Genomic DNA, 24,072 nt, shown 5'->3' on the forward strand with positions numbered 1-24,072 from the left:
CTCGTTCTGTAAAGAATGTGTTTCGCGTGCTTCGCTCAAGTTTTGATCAATATAATCAGCCTACTAAGCGTACTATTCGCAACACCATCACCCATCTTGACACCCGACATACATTATTGGATAATATTCGACCGAATACGCCACGTCCAGCACGGAGTGAAGAAAATATAGCAGCCGTCGCTGAGGGTGTACAAAAAATAAATGCCAAAGCATATTCTTTCGAATTATAATAAACTTTCCCCTTTAATTTTGAAGTTTCTGTGATTCTTCTATAAAAAAAAAGTAGTGAAACTTCGAAATGGATTTTTTTTTTATCTGGATCAATTTGAAAATATTTTCTTATACAATTAATATATATAATAAAAAAAATTAAGTTGAAGTTTGATTAGAAATGCGAAAATACTTTTTCGACTACCCAATATTATCGAAAATCACATCGAGATATTATGAAATTCAGAACTGCATATAAACCTTTAAGTTTTTTTGCGAAATAAAATGTATAAAAAAAAAAAACATTTTTAACGGTGTTAATTAGAAATAAAGCACCCACTGCAAATATCTTATTAAAGCCTGTAAGGCATTTTACTTTTTCGTACGCTCATTAGCTAGTTTTATACATATGTATGTATGTATGTATTGAAAATAATTATGAGTTTATTGACTTTCGATGAATGCGTCCATTTTGAATTCAAGCAGTAATAAAAAATAAAATAAATATTACTAAAAAAATCCATATAAACTGCTTAACTTTGTCAGCGACTGTACAAAACGGGGTCTAATACTTGTAAGTGCGGCCATAATAGCTGCTGCCTACGCCTTAAGTATTGCCACATAACACTTAAAAATAGCTAATTCTTTGCCACTTTATTTTTTCTTCCGTTCATTGGACGTTTTTGTTTTTCGTAAATTTTATTCGCAACTTTTTTGTTGTAATTTTTTCTACAATGAATTTCTACATTTAGCATTTCCAAGCCCAGCCAAAGGCAACGCACAGATGTTTGTATGTATTGGAGACACGGCTGGCATTTATATACAAACATACATACATGTATGTGTGCATATGTAGCGACAGTAGTGCGCGCCAACGACTATTTATGTATGCATGTAGTAGGTGTCACAGTAGTAAGTCGGTCAGCTCAACTGTCAAATAAAATTTGTCATGCCGTCAAACTAAGCTCAACCCCAAAACCGCAAAGAAACAAATAAAATAACAAACACACGCAAGCAATGGCAAGCAATCAAAAAAAATCGGCATACGATCATATATATGCCAGCACGTACATATGTGTGTCTGTATGTGTGACTTGTTAGCTCAAATGAGCGCTTAAGACACGCCCCAGAGTGCGCGCCTAAGAGTATACTTGCAACTAAGCGCAACACATGCACACAAACACGGTGCGAACACGCTCTTCCTGAGACGAAGAGTTCAAAGATGAAAAAAAGTCTCCACTTTTTAGCGCTCCAACAGCTCTTAAGCTTTCAAGCCATGGCTTACGCTCAGCGCTTAACTATTGTGCGCTCTAGACACTCGCTTTCATACTCTTTCAGCTGCTCTGTGGCATAATGACGAGTTGTCAGGCGCAGCGATTGCTCAGTTTTTAAGTTTCACTGTGTCAACGCTGATCGTGCCAATCAGTAGCCGTTCACGAGGCGTTTCGACGTCGGCACTTTGTTGGTGTTGGCTTAGAAAAACCCTTCTTGTACTCAAGTGACTGTTTGTGAATCGTGTTCAAGTCAAATTTTGTGTTGGAAATTTTATAAGTTAGTGAGTTTTATAAGTTACCAAAAATATGGAGGAAATTTTATTTGCAAACCAATTGGTAAGTAAAAAAAAATATTTTAAAATTATTTAATAAAAAAATAAAAATTTAGAAAAAAAATATTAATAAAAAAAAAAAAAAAAATATTTAGAAATAATAATTAATAAAAAAAATATATAAATATATTTTGAAAAAATAATTAACAAGAAATAAAAAATAAACATTATATTAAATATTAAATATTTATATAGTAAATTTCTAATGATTATATTTGAAAAAGTGTGCTTCGGCGATCAGAAAATTAGTACAAAAAAAAATTTAAAAAATTTTTTACAAGCATTAAACATTAAGTGTTTGAACGGGTCTCGCTTATGACATTAAATAATTTTGGAAAAATGACAAAAAGTGGTCGACATTAAAGTTCATTATAAATAAAAAAAATAAGTTGAAGTTTGTTTAGAAATACGAAAATACTTTTTCGACTACCCAAAATTTTACAAAAATTGTGAAGATGTTCCATATTTTATAAATCTAATAAATAGTGAATTTTTATTTTTATATTGAACCACCCACTGAAGTGTTTTCGTGACAATATACTCCGTTTTTAAACTAAATTTTTTTATACGAAGTTTGTGCCGATATTTTAACTGAAATAAATTTTTAGACCGATCAGTAGCATAAACCGTGAGCAATAAAATTTAATTCTTAATTTGTTGAAGCTAAAGCTGTGATATTTTTCCATAGTCAGATTCTATTTTAGTTAAGTTTTGGGTTTCTTCATGAGCTTTATATTCACTTTTTTGAACACTCTTTTATTTAGTTTAGTTTTTGTTGTTATATAAAGTGTTTAAAATCACTTCTTTATTTAGTTAAAATTTTGTTGTTGTATAAAGTGAATATAAAACCCATGAGCAAAACTAAAGCTTTATAAAATATGATCTAACTATGGAAAAATATCACAGCTTCAGCTTAAATTGCAAGAACGAAATTTTGTAGCTCAAGCTTTATGCTACTGAGCGGGATAAAAATGTATTTCAAGTTTAAATAAAAACACAAATACAAATCTCCAATTATCGTTCAATGAAAAAGTATAACACTCTCCAACAAATCTGAAGTAAAAATTTGCGTCCGATATGCTAAGAGGTCTGTTGGGTATTTGAAGTGTTCTTTTAAAAAGTTAGGTTATGTAAGTTGAATTTGGCAGGCCAATAAGCCACGCATAGACCAGTTTTGGTCCTTTGCGATACCAGATGCAGTGCAGTTGCTAAGTCCATGAGGAGTAGTCAACCTCTAGGATGCTTACGCTTAACATAATTTTAACAGACTATGCAGCCTCACTATCGGCACCTCCTCCAATGTAACATATCGTGGGGACTTCAGATGCTTACAGCGGACAAGTGCACAAGAGATGCTCTATTGTTTACCTGCTCCGTTGCTATAGACATTTTCTGCAGTCTTCTCGATCTGTCAGCCCACATAACTGATTAAGACTTTGAGTGCAAAAATTTTCCATAATAAACGACTATTTTTGTTATTTTAGTGAATGGTGGTGGTTTGACCGCTACATCCCTTGACTATAACACAAAAAATCCTACGTTTTAGGAAATCTTAGCTATCATTTTCGTTTGTAGCAACCCAAAATTAGCAAGAAAAAGCCTCTAAGAAAACAAACTGAAGTGGCACCGTATCAATTTAATGAGAGTAAAGCTGAGCCATTTAGAAAAGCACAGGTTAAGGTCGGCAATGAATAAGTGATGGGTTGTTTTTTAGAAGATTTTTGATATAACAACTTGCTGAACTTGCTATTTGTTGAACTAACTGAGTATATCTTTATCAATAAATGTGCGTACATTGGTTCTTACACCTCTGCAAAAGCCTAATCAGCGCTTCTTAGTGCATTCTTAGTAACATAAAACAGAGGGTTCTAGGTTTAAAGTCATGTCCTAATTGATTTTATGGGAAGTTTTTCTATGACAGATATGAAACCTAAGCTTGCCTTGTAAGAGGTGACGCTAAATACCAAAAAAAATTAAAGTGGGTCGAATAATCGACTGAATTTTGCTGCTTTTGCCGCATTACCAATAGTGTATCAATATATTGAGTTAATACAACAGACCTTGGATTACCAGGTCGCAGAACTTAGCCCTGACTAACGTTTTTCTGCTCACATACTTTTGAGAGAGGCATGGTTAGAAATAGTCACTGGAGACGAGGAGCGGTGAGCGCTTTTACGGATGGATTAAATGTTGTGAGGATGAATAGTGGAGAAGCATAGTGTACGAAACCTTCCTTAAACTAACTATTGCAGCGTCTTCCAAAGGTGGCAGAAGATCTACTGCTCCAGCGCGTAGTCTCCTTCAGAGTAGTGACTATTCACTCCGATAGTAGCGCAGCGATATTAAGGTGGCTGCAGAGTGGACTATTCAAGTTAACCGTGTCTATATTCCCATTTATATAACATTCGTATTTTCGTTCGGCTCGGCTTTAAGCGTCCACTCTGCGGGCAACCGCAGACTTTAGTTCGCTGACTGTGCGCTCAAGCCAAGCGAAAGGATGTCTAGACTCCTAACCTTACTACGCAAAACTTTCTTTGCGGTTCAGATATAAGACTTTTGGGAGTATGGATTTGATGAACGACTAAGGTTATCAGTTCTCCAATATTATTAGAAATATTAATAATATTATTATAATAGAATTTTGAAGTAAAATGCGTGGTATTGTTTAAAAAATAGCAGAGACTCTTAAGATAAAGGAAAATAGTGGTCGACCATAAGTAATATATACGGATTAGCTGAATGAGAAAGTAACTTGACTTCAATTTGAATAGCAAAGCATCTAATCAAATCTACTGACTGTTGGCTACCTAGAGGATAATTGGTCTAAGGCCGGTAGCGCGAACTGCTTGAGTCATATGTAAAATAATCGTTTCCGGCCAGTCCCAAGTGAATGGTGCTCAAAGAACTTTCCTCAATTGCTTAGACCTCTACACATGGCTCCACCATCCATCGGTGATTCATTTTGGAAACTTTCTAATTCACTTGATTCCACGGCCGAACTTAAAAGGATCACCGAAAAAAGGAAGGTGAGGAAGGTTTTTCTACTTAAAATTATCTCAAATTCAACAAACAAAAAAAGCGTATTGTGTAGGTGAATACATGTAGTGATCGAAGGACTAGTTGAAATGCTGTTTTTTGACAAAATGGCGACTTTACGAATAAACGTTAAATACGTGTTTTTATTAAGACCAAGACGATACAAAATGCACTTTTGGTAGAAGTTCTTACGAAGAAAATAAAATTTTGGTGAACATTTTTTAAATATCTCTATATTTTTTTACTAGATGTCATTGAAAACAAATTTCCTTCCACCATTGAAAAACATATCTCGAAGATTTGTGTAAAATGTCGTTAAGATAAAGACTTCTCGGTGATTTTTTTTTTAATTTTTATTGATCGATCGGTTGATCTTGAGAACCGACTTTGGAAGCACGATTTGTAGAAAAACGCGTTTAAAGTTTTAAGTGTCTCTATTACTGACTTCAAGACTGTATCTCCAAAACTATTACTCGGATCAACATGAGTCTTTAGTACAATATACAAAGCTATTACATAAGGCAATAAAAATCGATTTTTTGAAGCCGGGAAACCCATGTAACCTCCTGAAACAGTGTTCTGATAGTTGAAGCAATCATACACAGCATATTTTATTGCAAACTCTCATACATAAACCCAGCACCAGCACTTTTCTTCGTATTTTTCACACAAACACTTCTAAAAACTAGAAAAAAACTATTTTTGTTGAAAATATAGTTATTTATTGCCGCGGTCAACGCCACTTATCGTATTTTGCCTTATTGCTAAGTAAAAGTGATTTATCAAAACATTTACCGTGGCTTATTTGATTCATGCAACTACCGTAAAACGCTACGCACTGCACGAGCAAGGCATTACAAACACACACACATACGATTGTATGTATGTGTGTTTAGAAGATGGACGGCCGGCGGTGAACGATGAGCGAGTAGTCAAGCTGACCCCACAGCAGATGCACTGACGATCGGGTGGAAAGTGATTTCTTGTTTTGATTGCGCCGACTTTTCGGCCAAATAAGCATATGGCAGTATATGTTATGTATGTGTGGGTTATTGTGCGCATATGCATATTTAATGCAAAAAGCGCATGCGCATTGTTTAACCCGTATGCAGATTTTGCGCTGTTGGCTTCTTGTCGCCGCCGCTGACAGCGGCATCGCTGCTCTTTGCTTGCTTGCAGTTGGCCAGTGGTCGCTGGTCCCTGCACAGGTAAAAGCCGCAAACAGCGCGCCAAAGGCATTACAATCAAATCTAAATTATCTTATATTACATTATTTCATATTTTTGCGGGTCAGATGTCGACGACATTAATTTAAATGCAGCGTCAATAAATACTCGTACAATTTTTCTAACAGTTCTTGCTTATTTGCAATGTTGCCTGCATGCACGTGCGAGTGAGTGTGTGTTTAGAGTTTGCAAAATTTACCGTGGACAAAGCGAAAGGATATAGGAAGCATTTAAAACGGAATTGTGTGTTCACCCGCTATATAAGCCACACACATATAGTACATACATACATGCACCTATGCACAGTATATAGTCATGTGCTTATAAAGTGAGGTTAGAACTTCTTTTCGTCTTTTTGTGTTTCAGCCGCACACACATAAATTCAAATAGAAGACAGTTAAATACATTTTATTATTTTTTATGATTTCTGAGTTTAAACTCCCAACGAAGAATACGCATATGCCACTATTGTGTGTTTTATATGAAGCTCAATAGGTCAGATGTGTCAAAGCTCATAGCAATAGAACGCATTCGGAAAGCATTGCTTGTGGTTGTATGGTTAAATAATAATATTAATTTTTGAAAAAAAGAACAATAAAAACAAGGAAAACACTTTAGTTGCAATGAAACTATAATATCCTTTACAAATAAAAAAAGTTTTTCATATAAGAACTCAATTTTAATCGATCAATTTATATGGCAGCTATATGCTATAGTGAACCGATTTTAACAATTTCTTCGGAGACTGCGCCGTTGTCTTAGACAATAATGTAGGCAAAATTTCGTGAAATTATCTCGACAAATGAAAGAGCTCTCCATACAAGCACTTGATTCCGATCGTTCAGTTTGTATGGCAGATAGCATATAGCTGATCTGATCTGAACAATTTCTTCGGAGACTGCGCCGTTGTCTTAGACAATAATGTAGGCAAAATTTCGTAAAGATATCACGTCAAATATAAAAGTTTTCCATACAAGCACTTGATTCTGATCGGCCAGTTTGTATGGCAGCTAGATACTATAGTGGTTCGATATCGACGGTTCCGACAAATGAGCAGCGTCTCGGAGCGCAAAGGACGTGTGCAAGATTTCAGATTGATATTTCAAAAACTAAGAATATACAGACAAACGGACATGGTTAAATCGACTCAGGTAGTCAAATTTGGGATAATCGTAGCATTGAGGAGGTGGTATACATGAAATTTATGGAACTGATTCCCATTTTAATAACTATTTCATGATATACATATGTATGTCAAATCTTAAACCGACTAAACTGACCATCAGTTTTAGCACAAGCTCTCAAGCTAAGAGATTTGCAGTTTTCTCAGAAAAAACAAAAAATGTTACGGATATTTGTTGGAACTGAAACCCCACCTAGTTCCTAGTAGCAGTAGAGCGCATCTTTCAGCGCTATGCCACGGCGATCGCCTATTTGCTCTTCATCGTATATGAATACGACTGGCAACGCATAGTTTTAACCACCTCCTATAGGAATGAACCCAACACTTTTTCTAACATAGCATTTTTGGTTTATGTAGGTTAGGTACATAGGCTGATTTCTCATGAGGTCACGAATAATCCTACTTGAGCAGCTAGAGACGTTTGTCCGTTGTGACAAATAGAGAGAATGATTGTTTTTTTCTTTTAGGAAGCATATAATATAATTATGGAAGACTTGATCTGTAGACTAGTTAGCAGAAAAATAAACTGATAGCCATTAACTTGAATTTATGAAGTGTTTACAACCTCGGGAGCTCTACTCTGGAGCTGCTACTAGAATGATAGGAGCGAAAAATTATATTGCAGTTGGTCCTTATACTATACTATAAAGAAGCTGCTCTGAAAGGAGAGTGGACATGGAAAAGTATTGGCAAAAACTCCAAGGCGTAGTTGCTAATAGGTGATTACAACCTCACTAGTTTTGGAAAACGTTGTCAACCTCCCGAGAGACAAATTCCTGCTACTTATTTCGGTTCTTCAACATGGAGCTGGAAATTCCTTGGATCCATGTTTCCTTGCCTCAATAGCAGCCAACAGTATATTGTCATTTATCAGTGTACTGGCCCGAGGTGAGTCGTTGCGACAGAGGTGGTCGCGGTGCAAACCTCAATTTATATCTACTTATTGTTTATTAAAGATACTAACAGACCAATCACCTCAGAAGGTCGCACGATTTTTTGAATCGCCAACAAAAGAAGTGTAGAATCATTTAAAAAACGTGTTCAAAAATTTTAGTGAGATCATTCATTCATTAAATAACAAGACAATTATTACAGAGAAGCAACCACTTAAAACAACCAACGCATTTTATATAATAAAAAAATTGGTTTCAAACGAGAATCGATCAAGCACAACAATTTTATAAACCTACAGCTTATATAACATACATACAGACAACTGTATACATAACATACATATATTAGGGTGGGTAGAAAAAATCAATATTTTTATAAACACATTAGGGTGGGTCAAAAAACAAATATTTTTTGTACGCATATTAGGGCGGGTCAAAAAATAATAATTTTTTTTCGGTTTGTACTGTAAAAAATAGGTTATTAAAGACTTCTATGAAAGTCTCTCCAAGTATGAGCTCTTAGTTGTAGTTTCTCCGGATAATATTTTGGTAGCGTAGTAAATTTTCTACTAAACTATGACTTTTCCGATTTATATTTAATGATTTTTTATAAAAATTAAAATGTAAAAGAAAAAAATTATTTTACAACATTCAAATTTTTTTAAGGGTTAAAGTCTTTTAAACGATTCGGTTTACGAAAAAATTGTAAGCAACCTTTTTCTAGTTCATTAAATTTGCTAACAAATGTATGAAACGAGATATTTTTCAAGTAGTTGGAAGTGAGTTATGATTTTCTCTACCGATTATAAGAAAAAATAAGAAAGACAGAGAAACTTTCCGTTATAATTAAGAGCTCATACTTCGAGATACTTTCTTAGAGGTGCCTAAGAACATATTTTTGAGAGTCCCAACTAAAAAACAATTTTTCAATTTTTTCGACCCACCCTAATATAGAACCTATTCTTCAATCTCCCAATTGAAAAACAAATTTTAATATTTTAATAAGCAAATTTTCAATTTTTTCGACCCACCCTAATATAGAACCTATTTTTCAATCTCCCAATTAAAAAACAAGTTTTATTTTTTTTCGACCCACCCTAATATATACATACGATAGTGGAGCTGTGTAGGCAGCTCTGCCTATTTCGAAATGTCACGAAACCCTCTGCCAGTGAACTCTCACCGCACAAATTTTCGAACATAAAGGTCGTCTTGCACGATTTACGCTTAATTGCAGCCTAATTGCATTCTTGATATACATTTTATAATCAATAAAAATAGAATTTTACGTGCAGATGTGACCCACGCAAAAAGCAAAAACATAAAAAATGCAGAAAAAAAACAAACAAAAAATCCAAAAAATAATAGCAAAAAAATACAAAGAAAAATAAAATAAAAATCCAAAAAAACAGCAAAAATCGACTGACCAAATGCCAATGTTAAATGGCATATAATGTCGCATAAATATGTTTGTATGTATGCCACATGCATTGTTGTTGTCTGCATGTGCATTGTTGTTGTCTGATTGTGTATTGTTGTTGTTGCTGTAGCTAAGAGCAACCACGTTTCAAGCAACAGTTGGGGCTGTTGGTGAGGCAATCAGTAGGCGCACAAAGCGATTAAACAAGCATTAAATAAACTCTTCACAATATCGATCATGCATACATATCTACATATACATATGTATATGTATGTACATGCATAAGCGCAGCTCTATGTATGTATTTATGTGTGTTTGGACGCTTTTTCATTTAATTTTCTTACAATTACTCACTTTTATTTATTTCGAAAAGAAGTGTTGCATGAAAAGTTTATATGCCGCAGCGTACGAACGTGCCACACTATACATACATACATACACACAAACATATGTATTTACAGACACAAATTATATGTATGCATGTGTGTAGGCAGTCAGCTAATGCGCATATGATGCATTACCCCCTTGCAGCAACTGACGAACGTCTTAGAACGGGCAAAGAGCAGCGGCAGCGGCAGCGAGTAGCAGTAGTGCCAGTCGCTATGGCCATTACAAACAAATAGATCACTTTTACACACAGTAGTTGGTGGGTAAGAACAACACAACAACAAAAAACAGAAAAAAAATCGAAAAATAATTGCAAGCTTCCAAATAAGGATGACACATGTGAAGTGAGGAAGCTGTAACTTCGTTCAAATGCATTGGAAATGATTTGCGTTTGCACTTTCCGTTTGATTGTGGTGAAAATTACAATATTTCATCAAAAGTTAGATGCACAATTTGACATATGAAAGGCCAAATTTGATTAGAAGATCCATATGGTCGGTCGTTGATAGCGCGGATGATATGACGAGGCAACTGAAAGGCAATAGTAGCAGCAAACAACAATCGATGACAGTCTGCGGACCGAACAACAACCGGCGCAATGTGAACTCTACCAGCACGAACGCACACAAACAGACACACACATACAAACATGCGAAAACTTACAAACACACAGCTAGTGTGTGTGTGCAAAGAACAGCAGCCTGCTTGCAACAGTGGCGAAGAAAAACATAAGCAAAGTGCAAGCAAACACACAGACTAATGTATGTACGACGATCGTTGGCGATCAGGCCAATCGATCGATCGGTTACTTTTGCTGTTGCTTGCGCATGTGTGTGTGCATTGCATTTGGCCGACGATCAACGTTGATTATTGCTGTTGTTGATTGTTGACTGCTGCTGACTGGTGTCTGCTACTGGCGTACGGCGAACATATGATCGTCGTTGGCGCTGGCGACGTAGCAGCACGCGACACACAGGCATACACACATATGTATGTATGTATGTATGTGGAGTTATATTGTATGGCTAACTTAGTAGCAGATTTGGTTATATAGGAAAAATGCCAAATTATGGAAGTATAAAACGTGAGGGCGCACAGAGAGGGTCTGATAAAAAAATAAATGTTTACAAAAAGATAAAAAGAAAAATTGGAATATAATACGAATATATTTATTTATATTTAAAAAATAATTAGCACAAATTTATGACACTTATACATTTTGTATAAAGAAATTAATATATTTTATTAATAAATGATTAATTTGAAGGATAAAAAATTAAGAAAATAAAAATATAAAATATATAAATAAAGAAAATATAAATATATAAATAAAATTAATAAAAAATAATAATAAATAAATATTGTTTAAAAAATGTATAATATTTATTATAAATTAATTGTATTTAATCAGAAAAAGAACTTACAATTCTTAATAAAAAGTATAAAAGCTATAATACCCTCCACAAATGCATTTTTTATAGCATACAAGTATAAAAAAAGATATCTCCTCTAATTTGAATCGGTCAGTGTGTATGACAGCTATAAGCTATCGTGATCCTACCCGAACAATATATTCGGAAATTATAGCAATGTCTTAGATAATAATCTCCGCAAAATTTCATGAAGATACCTCGCCAAATAAAAGACTTTTCCATACAAAAATTTATTTCTGACCGTTCAGTTTGTATGACAAGTATATGGTAGGGTGATCCGATCTGAACAATTTCTTTGGAGCTTGCACAATTGTCTTGGACAATTATCCGTGCTAAATATTTTGAAGATATCTCTTCAAATAAAAAAGTTTTCCTTACAAAAACTCAACATGGATCGGCCAGTTTGCATGACAGCTACATATACATATATGCATATATTTGCTATAATGGTCCGATATTGGCGTTTCCGATAAATGAGCAGCTTCTTGGTATGAAAAGGTTGTGTGCAAAATTTCCCAAAAATTTGAGAGACGATTTCGCGTATATACACTGTAACGATATCTGTTGACAAAATACGAAAATACTTTTTCGACTACCCAATATTTTGAAATTTTTGTATAAAAAGGGAAGAATGCCACGAAACCACCAATGAAATTTGTGAAGCTTACGGAGACGATGCTGTATGACTTCGTGTAGCACAAAATAGTTCGCTCGCTTTCGTTCTGGAAATTTCGAATTTTCGATTTATGTACACTCATGAAAGTTGTACACTAATGGAATAATGTCTCTAGCAGAAAAATGGCAAAAAGTGGTCGACCAAAATGGTACATATTTATTTATTTATCAATATAAAAAAAATAAATAAATTGAAATTTGATTAGATGTACGAAAAGACTTTTTCGACTATCCAATATAAAAGAAAATTAATAAAAAAATATTAATTAATAAATAAATATAGTATATAAACAATAAAACTAAAAATACTTAGTACCCGAAAAGACTGCAAACAACCAAGCCGCAACAGCGTTGCACGCTCTGTGACGCAACGACGGAAGCGCAGCGCACTACAGCACATAAACAAGCGCACAAACAAGCAGTTATACAACAACAAAATAAAGCAGCAACAAAAAAAAATACACACAAACAAGCAAACATTGCGGCAGTTAAGCTTTAGGACACACTCAACTCACCGGTTGCATACAAGTACTGCAAGCAGCATTATTGTAGTTTTTGGAGCTTTATTCTGCTCATTTTTGGCTGCACACTTTCGGCGGCGCATTTTTTCATCGCCTTGAGAATTCGGTAGTCAATTGATTTGACAACTGATAAAAAAATGTGATAATTTTAAGTAGTTTTTAACTTTCAAGCTACTGGAGCGCGCCGTTAAGCAGCTCAGCGCTGCTCCGATGTGATTTTAACATTTCACAACGCTTGCAGATTTTTGACGAAAACACAAAATAAATAAAAAAAAAAAAAGAATTACAAAATGAAACATGTGTACGTTCACACGAAGTGTCCTCAATATCAATTTCGCTATGTGATTTTTAAGGCATTGAAACGGCAAAAACGAGGTGATCGTTTGAAGTGTGTCATAAAATATAATTAAGCGTTCTGTAATACCAGCGTATATGTACATACATATGTGTGCATTTATACTGAAAAACAGATGGTAGCTTTATGTGCTATGATTAGAACAAAGTACAAAAGATTTTGATTTCTTTTTTCGAAAACTGCAATAAATAATCTTTTTTAAGATTTCAAATAAATATTATTGGGTAGTCGAAAAAGTATTTTCGTATATTGTCAATAGATGTTGCAGTCGTATATCTCCAGTGCTACCAATCACATCATGTGTCATACCATATGGTGTTGGAAAGGTGAGATTTTAAGCTTCATTCCACAAAACACGCGTTCTTTCCAATCCTCGAAACGGTTATTAAAGTAGCGATTCACGTTTAATGACTTCAATTGGCTCAAAACGGTTTCCCCGGAGCGGTCTGTTGAGCTTGCTGAATAGCCAGAAGTCACACGAAGCTAAATCTGGCAAATAGGTTGGTTGTGACATCATATTAGCTGAAAATTTGGCGAAAAACTCGCGAAGAATCTATGCAATATGAGTCGGTGCCTTATCATAGTGCAAAAAACAAGAGTTGGCCTATAATTCCGGTCTATTTTTACAAATATGTAGCTCCGTGCAAACGGCTATAACCGCTTAAGGGTTTTCTACGCCAGTAAAAAAGAAGAAGAAACGATCAAACACTATTCCCTGTTGACAGCTTGGCCGGTCGGAAGGCATTCGGAGTGCACCACATTTCGGTAATCGAAAAAAACTCTCTCATAACCTTGATTTGACCTGCTTTGACGTGGTTTTTTAGGCTTCGTCTCTCCTTTGTCACGATATTCGCCCGATTGATCGTCTGTTTCGTGTCGTAAGCATAGATCCCAGATTCATTGCCAGTAATAATACGTTTCATGACATTCTCGGTAGTCGGAAAGCATTGTTTCGCAGACGTTAACGTGGCGCTGTTTTCGAAACCATTCGTGCTTTCACTTTTCTTAGGCCCAAATAAGCTTTTAAAACAGTTTTCAGTGATCCTTTAACTGATCAGTAGTTATACAATCCTGACTGTTCACAAAAACCTCTTTGGACAACCTGCGCCGAAAACATTTTTATTTTGTTTTCTCATCTTTGGTATCTTTTCTAATAGGGAACACCATTCGACAAGCATTGGTTAGCTTCCAAAAGTATTTCTACTATGAAAAACCTTCACATAATATCCATTATGACAGAATTCTTTACATTGATATTGCCATATGAGCTCAGCTGGCTTAGCTGATGAAATTTTCCTTGCGATATAAAGTTATTTTAGAGTTCTATCTGAAGGAAAATTTCAAAGTGCATAAAATCTTTGAAGTTTTGGGTTTCAGAAGCGACTATATACAATATTTACAAATTTATATATATGTCTGTATATATTCTAGTACAATATACACTATATGCTTCACTGCAATCAATATAATGCTCACACAAAGGATATCCACACCCCATAGAAACCCCAAAACAGAGTTGCTTTAATCAAACTAAATGAAAACAGGAATGCTGATCCTCAACCGCAATATACAATATATATGATGTTGACATAATGCATTTCGAAATATAACAACAACAACAACATAACTACACGAAAACTGAGTAAATGAGTGGCTTTTGCCTGAATTAGTGAAAGAGAACGGAAAAACATGTCAGGAATCAGCCAAGCATCAACGCCTATTGAGCAAAGACAAAACATGCAATGACCAAACACACAACAGACAACAGACAAAAATTGTGGTTAAAATACCACACGTGCCAAAACAAAAACACCAACAACCAACGCCAAGCCAAGTACTACAAAGCGAAGGTGCTATGCTGCAGGTTCCAAAACGAAGAACAACAACAGCAAAAATAAAAACAAAAAACCAAAATGTAATGGATATCCGAGCAATTCAACGGATATTTAGCGAAACATGCCAACGGCACTGCACACACACACACACACACGCACACTCACTCGCATTAAGTCATATTCTATGCCGCTCGTAGTAACGGCACGTAAGCGCAAAAAAAGGTGTGATGGCTGTGAAGTTTTTAGCGTCTGGACATCAAGTTGACGCACTAAATCCGTGCATGTTAAACCCGAGTAAATGCGCTTCAGTATTTTAAGTATTTTCACAACGCGCTTATGGCCCGCTATTAGCCTGGGCGTAGTGGTTAACTCGAGAAACTTACCACCAGTTAAGCGCGCTACTACACACAAATTAAATTGAGATAAAAATCAGCACATGCGTACGGGTACGGTTGTGGTCATAACAGTGGGTACGGCATATTTATTGCAATAATTTATGATATGCCAATTGCTAGGAGCAGGTTAGGTCTTTCTTACGATGCTTTATTTTTATAAGCGTTCTGTCTTGAGGCATATGCACACGTAAAAATCCAATAATTTGAAGTATTGGGTTCTGACGTGTACCTACAATATATTCAAAGATAGATTGGAATCTCGGCTTGGACAGTAATTTAAGCTTTGGATAATAGGTACAAAGAACCGGAGCCCGAGAAGCCGGGCACTACCATGCAGCAAAAATCACATCTTAAACGCACTCTTCCCCACACACGAATAAAGGGCTAGTGATCCCGAAAAGACTCGTAAGATTTCCGTAAATCACCCAGTTTACCCTAGAAGAGGATAGATCCCAACAGAAATTCTGAAAATAATCACTGCAGAGCAACCGGCATTACTATTGAATATGTACAAAGTCTGCCTCGAAACCAGAATGTTCCCTAAACCCGGGCAAAAAGAACGGCTGGTGTTAATCAGTAAGAGAAAAAGAGATACCAACTTGCCATTAGCATACCGTCCATTATACATGCTTGGCATAGCAGGAAAGCTCTATGAAAGGCTACTAAACCCACGACTTGAAGCGGCTATCAACGAAGTTGGAGGACTCTCCCCTAGACAATACGGTTTTTAAAATGCGTCATTGAAAATGTAGAAGCCGCACAGCGGAGATGGACAAAAGAATAGCGTTGCTGGCGACTTTAGATGCCCGAAATGCCTTCAATAGCACTAGACGGGTGGATATGATCGACGCTCTCGAAAAAACCGTTTCTTGTCAAATGAAAATGAAATAGTTCTCCAGTCAGTTTCAGATCGATATTCTCAAAAAATCCCTTTTTTAAATATAATTCACTGAGGTTCCTCAGTATTACCTTTATATTTGGAAAACGTCTTCCAATTTCAATTCAGTAAGAAATAACGTTTGAACATCAAAGAAGTGAGTTGGAGGATAAAAGATATATAACTGTATTTTCATAAAACTCTTACATAAGTTATTAGATTTTAATATTGAATAAGAGAGCAAAAGCAAAGAATGAGCTCAAATGTTTTAAGATGAGAAGTTGAATAGTCAAATATTTTTAAATATATATGAAATATTTCAATAGAGAAGCTAGGTTTGATTACGACCCGGAAACAGCCGACCAATCGGCCGAATATCTTGGCAAAGGTGCGCCTAAGCCGAAAAAATCACTTCAAAGCAGATCAAAAATCAATATTATGTTAACAGTTTTCTTTAATTATTGAGGTGTGGTGCACTCTAAATTCCATCCGACCAGCCAAACTGTCAACAAGGAATACTATTTGCGTGTTATGCGAGCGCTCCGCGGAAGACCGTGTAGAGTCGATTCGGCGCCGTGCGCAGCAACTCGGACTGACGTATGGAACGACTTGGCGCATTTTACGCCGAAATCTTAAATTGAAAGTATACTGAATCCGCTCGACCTTCCCAAGCGACATCGCTTCGCTTTATGGGCTCTTGAAAAGTTCCGAGAAGATTCGACGCTTTCGAACGAAATTTTGTTCAGCGATGAGGTCCATTTCTGGCTCAATGGTTATGTCAACAAGCAAAATTTGCGCATTTGGGGCGAAGAGCAACCTGAAAAGATTGAAGAGCTGCCATTTAATCCAGAGAAAAAAAACATTTTTCTTAAAAAATGATGTCGGTGAGCACACGACCATCAATGGCGACCGTTATCCGCCATGATAACTGACTATTTGATGCTTGAAATGGAAACTCGTGATCTCGGCGACATTTGGTTTCAAAAATACGGATATATCCATGCAAAATAATAATGCTAAATTCTAATCAGCCTCAAAAAATGCGTACGAAATCCGATTGCAACTATTTTATCGACCACAGGCGTATATACGTATGTATATTTGTTTAAACGGTTGTAATTCACCGCGCATTTAGTTGGTGGAGAAACAAACAATTTGATTTGCAATGTGCAAAGGTATCGTTTTGAGCAAACTCCTCCTCTGGACGCGGCGCAGCAATAACTCAACAATAAACACCAGGGCGAAACCAACAACACCAGCAACAACAACGAGCATAATGAGTAGCACAATAAATATTGAGCCATCTACATATGAAATTGGAAGTGGGCGCATGTGTGTGTGTGTGGTTGCTGCTGCCGCTGCCAGCTTGCCACAATAACCACTCAGTCACTCAGTCAATCGCGCAGTGATGACTGTGAGGCCGAATGTCAGCTAAGCCAGCCAGTGTAAAGTGTAATATACGTTAATTCACAAATAATTGCAGACCGCCAAGAAATGAATTGCTGATGCGGCGCCATCAACGGCAGCGAAAAGGTCGTCCGTCGTTTGTCGTCGTCGACGTCGTCGTCTTGACATCTTAATGGCAATCAGCGCCAAGGAAGAACTATGAGTTTTTGTATTACGTTGCTCTTGTTGTTGTTGTTGCTAGTACCTTTGTTTTTGATTTAACTGTAAGTCATCATTTTTATTAATTTTTTGATTTAGTTGCTGTGGTTATGTGCATTTGTTGTGGACCCAGTCAAAATTGTATGCAAAATTGGCGCGGAACATGTGTCTACATAATCATAACTGCGCATACACACATCAACAACAACAAGAACAACAACGAAATTCAATATAAGCACAATATGTTTTATGAGTTGTTAGCTGAGGCCCGCATAAGGCCGCATATAAGTTGGCGCAGCCGCAAGTAGAGTCATTTCAGCAGACAGCGCGTTGCATACAGGGAGCACATACATACATGCATACATCTACATATATCCACTTGCAATCACAATCATATGCGACAATGCATCTAGACGCACTAATAAAACAATAAAGAAAACATGAATATGATAATGTGAGAATAGTACAATGGTAAAGAAAAACGCTGACAACAGGCGCCTGCGCATGCCCTATTAGTTTAGGCAATGCAAGAAATATCAAAAAAGAAAAAAACAAACCAACGCTTGTAACTACTTTTCGCATTACAAATACACACAACGCACAGACTCTTGCCGAAATTCATTCGTTTGTTTGCTTTGCGTCTGGCGTGTGTGTCCTTTGTGTTGCCCGTTTAATGGCTGTGGAAAGCTCTCATTATTGTTCTATAATGATTGCGAGTCGGCACAGAGTTGCACTGCGGCTCGGTTCAATTAGATTTAAACCAAAATTGCATAAATACTGTTCATTTATGCATTTGTTGGCCGAAAAGGTATGCACAAGGCAAAAAACAAGCAATGCACAGTGTGCTTTGCGGCACTTAAAAAGCGACAAAAATTTTAATTTGTAAAACTTTCATTTTTTTCCAACTTGCTTGGAGTAATGCTATAGCTCACCTGGTCAGATATACCATTAAGAATATTTTGGCGCAAACGAATTACAAAAGAACATTAAGAGAGGTAGCGTACACCCCGAAAGGTAGTAATTGTCAAATGAATAGTTTTTCTCTTTCTTGCTTACAGGAATTCTAAAGCTTACTTGGGACAAAAATTTACGACAAAAATTTTAAATTATACAAATTTCGTTTATTTGCAACCCGCTAGTAGGAATGCTACATCTCAATTGGTTAGTTAAATCATTAAAAATATTTTGGCGCAAACGAACTACAAAAGAACATCAAGTGAGATAGCGTACACAGCCAAAAAGTGGTAATTGTCCAAAAAAAATTAGTTTTTCTGCATACCCGAAACAAATCAGAATATGAAAAAATATATATGTCAAACGAGTAGATTGATGATATATATTATACATATATGATTATATATTAGAGGGTGTCTACTACCGGATAACATATGTAAAACTTCTATGACAACACGCAAAAGTATTGAGTAAATAATGTAATCTTTAGCAAAAATCAGCATATTTTCAATTACAACAAATTTATAGAAAATGAAACATTTTCCATAACAAGGTTAGCTCTCCGACGATGATATAAATACGACGATAGATCAGACAATTTCAGCCACCCAGACAGATTGTAAGGCTTGTAAGTAACTAAAATGGGTAAAACTATTAAGAAACAAAATATCCATACCCGCAACGCAATGATCACTTTTCTGAACCTATCAACTTCAAAGGATTTTAAGAAACCATTTTGTAGAGTAAGAGCCAAGAATATTCCCTACTAAATTATGTGCTTTCCGATTTCGGGATGTGGCAACACTCAAAGTTGTATCGTAAAGTTTGACATTTTTGTTGACATGCATACTCAGAACGTTTTGACATACGAGCGCTATTTGTGTTGCTAACGGTAACTTAAAATATTCTACTCAACCAAAAAATTGTGTCGAACATTATCGCACGATTATTTTTTACGACTTTCGCCGCGGATTAACTCATCAAGAGTATATAGATGAACTTAATTAAATTTCGGGCAATGAAACTCCATCAAAGATCAGTGTTTATCGATGGTATAGTGAATTCAATCGAGGTCGTAGGTCACTTCCAGTCGATTGTCGGGAAGGTCGCACAAAATCAGTTGTTGTTCTACTATTGATGCTATGAGCAAACTTATATTGAAAGATAATCGTGTGACATACTCGTATCGTGAGATTGAGACAACTATGGGCATTAGTGGAACTACTGAGACTTTTTTCAAGTAGTTGGAAGCGAGCTCGTGCTTGGAGAATCAGGTATTTTCGGCCACGCGGACATCTTGTCACATTGTCTAATAAGAACGAAGAAAAACGATGCCCGGCATCTCAATCTATGATCACTTTTTTGAAATTATAAACCTCAAAGGAATTTACTTTGTTGAAAACCGCATTTGAAGGGAAATAAATAGTATAGCGCTTAACGTCTATTTGAAAACACTCCAGCGCTTTGTATATACCCCCACTGATATAGGATCTACCTTTACCATACTCATTAAGGTATGACGAGTAAATACCAGAAACTTTCTCGAAACAACAATGTTCAAACAGTAAAATATATATAGGAGTATATTGAGTTCAAAAGAGGAAGCTATTATAAAATTACAATCCAAAAATCGTTCAGAGCGTTGCTCAGGGTAGGATCTTATTCGCTATATCGCTTTCGAGAAAACATTTTTTCGAAAATATAAGCAATAAAAAGAAGATTTAACTTTTTCAACTCGTAAAATTAAGAGAAAATGAGAGAGGTTAATAAATATGCACCATTTAGAGTCCAAATTTTGACACAAAACATGTGTTTCTTTAGTGCGGCAAGATAAATATTTGAATAAGCCACAGAATAGAACTAGCTCAGGACGCCGCATGACACTAACCACCTTTTTGCATGCCCAGCTAACCCTACACATCTGACATTCCTCTCCCTGTGGTCCGACCCCGACGAAACTGCACGTTTCCTGGACCTACTGTCGAATTCGATGACAACTTGTCTGAACCTTACCGTCCTAACGGGGATTAGATAACCTTTACAATACCAACAACAACTAGCTCAGGTCCTAAAAACCTACTATTAATTTTCTAGTCCTTAGGAGTTCAGAGAACTGATAGTAACAAAAACATATGTGCCAGTAAAGCATTGAAGAGGGATTTTTTTAGTAACAAAAAGGAGAAAGCTTTGAAGCTAAGCGTAGGAAAAGGGAAAATATAGATACATGAGCAGCATTAGAATTGAAATCCTCTCGTTGCCAATAACAATTTTAATTTTCCTTATGTATTTATTTTTTCTTTTTCCATCGTTAGTTTCGAAGCAGTGAGAAGGAGCAGGTTTGCAAGAAAATATAACGGTAAAATCGTATTTAACCTCAACGAAAATCAAGAGAGAGAAAATCATATTTTCAGATGTTCAAAATTTTGATTTTGTTACTAAAAAGTTTACGATAAAATTACATAACAACACACAGTGCAATGGAAAGATGCTTATTCGCATAAGATTCTACCTCCTCCGCTGTAACAATCTTTTCATTATTCTTTCAAATATTTACGCAAGACAAAGCTTACCGATTGTCGTTTTCTTTTGCAGAATCCGCAAGGCGTATTTAAGAGACGCCACCGCCGTTAAGCCGCTGCCAAGCAAGCCTACAATGGATTTGCCAGAAGCAACAACAAAACCCACATACACACGACTAGTAATGTGTTGTGAGAGTTGCGCTCATATCTGCCGTGGTAGCAGCGCTTTAGAAAAAATGCCGAATTCCAGAAGCGACTACTAAACAATCAATTGGATTACAAAAATAGTACGCTTAGGCGACGATATTATCAGTATTGCGAGCAAGCACTGCAGCTGGACGCTGGACGTAGGGAAATGTGTGGCTAAGCAAGCATAAGAAGAAGAAGAGGAGTGGCAACAGTGGGCGCAACATGCAACTAAGTAGAGGATGAGGTTGACTATTGAAATTAAGAGGGCATAAGTTGAGCTGAACCACCACGACGGGTGACACACACATGCGCATATGCGCGCGTATGTTGGTATGTGTGCACGCGCGCGTTACCTTTGAAGCGCGACGCATAACAAAGCGCAAAGTAAGGAGACGAGCAGTCAACGCGCAACGCGTTGTGCTACCGCATGCGCGCACCCGTGCGCCGCCCATGCCGCTATATGCACAAACGTAACGAAGTAACGAAATATTTCTGTGGTACGCGCCCGCAAAACTGCACAAAGGTGAATACAATGCGGAATGCTTTCTAAGATTCTTGTCGTGGCTGAGTAAATGCATTTCGAATATTCGTTGTTGGCGGCATTGACGCAATAAGCAACAATTGCGCAGCGCTGACTGGCTAACTGCCGCGCGCTGGCAGGCAGATGAGTCAACAGTATCAACAGCAGCTACAACAACAACAACAACAACTTAAAGCAACAATAACAACAATAGCATAAAGGCACGTAGCTGCCGTAGTGGTCGAAAAATCATACGCCTAGTCAAAGGATAATGCTTCTCGGTGGTGGTGGCGGCGGCCAGCAAACGCGTGCCGTTGTTTTTCAAATGCTTTGGATGCTGCCGCCAACGCCGCCGCCGTCATCGCGTTCGCTAACTGCCACGCAATTAAATTTACGAATGCTGCCAATGTAAAAGCGCACGTGGTCACCAAATAGTCGGGAGGCCTTATACATACATTAAAAAACGTACGAAATTAACGAAAAAGCAATGAAATGCCACAAGGCGCGGGGGCGCGTCGGCGCATGATACGCAATGCAAGTCGCGCTGCTGCTGCTACTGCTGTTTGTATGAAAAGGGCGCGCATGTGAAGGCGGTCAGCTGAAGGTTGGTTGTAGGGCGTGCGCCGGAAATTTAGATGCGCAATCCATAGCCATACAAATGCGCATATATTTATTGAATGTGTGTATGTGTATGTGTGTACGACGTCATGCGAATTAGCTGCAGCTGCGCGGTGGAAGTTCAATGCTTCCGCGCTTAGATAAAACAAATGGCGGTTGACTTCAAATTGTAGCGGCATATATTACACTCACACGCACACTATATAATATATACATACATACATTTACGAGCTTATGGAAAACGTTTATTGCTACTGCGCGCCAGTTGTTGACAGTTGATATTTTTTGGGAGCAAATTTTTAATTTTCAAAAATAAAAATGAATTTATGAAGTAATAGAGAAAAATTAGAGAACAAAATAAAAAAAAAGAAATAAAAAAAAATAAAAAAAATAACAAAAAATTTTGAAAAGAAAATGAAAAAAATTATAAAAAGTAAAAGAGTAAAATAAAAAATTAATTTAAAATACACAAAAAAACTTTTAATTGAATAAATAACTAATAAGAATAAATAATAAAATGTAAGCGTAAAATTTTAATAAAATTAAAAGAAAAACTGATAATAAAAATATATAAAAGTTAAAACAACAAAAAATATTAAATAAAAATATTATAAATAAAAATTTATAGAAACAAAAAACTTAATTAATAAAAACATTGTTTTGAAGAAGAAAATTATAAAAACAATAAAAAAACACTAAATAAAAATCAAAATAATACCAAATAAAAAAAAAATATAAAACAAAATAATAAAAAATTATTTCGCATAAAAAATAAAAATTATAACAACAACAAAAAACTAAATTAATAAAAATGTTCCGAATAAAAAGTAAAAAAAAAAGACTCAAGCCACAATTAGAGAAAATAATAATAGAAATAATACCGAATAAAAATATTACATAAACAATAAAAAAAAACTAAATTAAAAACAAAATAATTCCATATACAAAAATTTTAACAACAAAATAAATTTAAATAAAAAATAATAGTTTCGAAAAAAATATAAAAACAATAGCAACAAAAAAAAGTTAATGAAAAAAGGAATATAAACATAATTAAAAAAAACTTTTGTTTTGTAAAAATTATATAAGCAGGGTTATAAAAAAAATTGAAAAAAATATAGCAATAAAAAAATTTATAAATAAAAAATAATAATTTCGAATAAAAATTAAAGCCATAATTAAATAAAAATTTGGTTTAATAAAAATTATACTATAATCAGGGACATAAAATTTTTTTTTTAAATATAAAAAATGTATACATAAAAAAAATAATTTCGAAGAAAAATAATATGAAAACACAGTACGAACAAAAAATAAAAATTAAAAAAAAATTAAACTTAAAAAAAATCAAACCATAATAATCATAATAAAATTTGTACTAAAAAATTTTAAAACAAAAAAATTTAATATAATTAACAAAAGTTGTGAAAAAAGAAAAAATATTTAAAAAACTAAAAAAAAATTAAAAAATTAGTTGTAGTAAACAAACTTTACAATAAAAAAAATTAAAAAAAAAATTATAAAAATAATGAAAATGAAGACTAAAGATAAAAAAACAAGATAAAGAAATATTAATGTTAAAAAAATTATATAATTAATAAAAATATTTGTAGAA

The 24,072-nt window shown here is 35.3% G+C and overlaps 1 protein-coding gene and 1 long non-coding RNA gene across 2 annotated transcripts in view; one reads left to right on the forward strand and one right to left on the reverse strand.

The window, feature by feature from the left end:
* LOC105226836 (serum response factor homolog) overlaps positions 1-24,072 on the reverse strand; it is a 55,539-nt gene that overhangs the window by 8,797 nt on the left and 22,670 nt on the right. The window lies entirely within an intron of this gene.
* Positions 1,037-23,624, forward strand: LOC125777102 (uncharacterized). Its single transcript, XR_007422104.1, has 2 exons — positions 1,037-1,820; positions 21,204-23,624. It is a non-coding gene; the product is annotated as an uncharacterized LOC125777102 (long non-coding RNA).

The sequence above is a fragment of the Bactrocera dorsalis genome, chromosome 3 (assembly GCF_023373825.1).
Source record: "Bactrocera dorsalis isolate Fly_Bdor chromosome 3, ASM2337382v1, whole genome shotgun sequence".
NCBI classification, from domain to species: domain Eukaryota; kingdom Metazoa; phylum Arthropoda; class Insecta; order Diptera; family Tephritidae; genus Bactrocera; species Bactrocera dorsalis.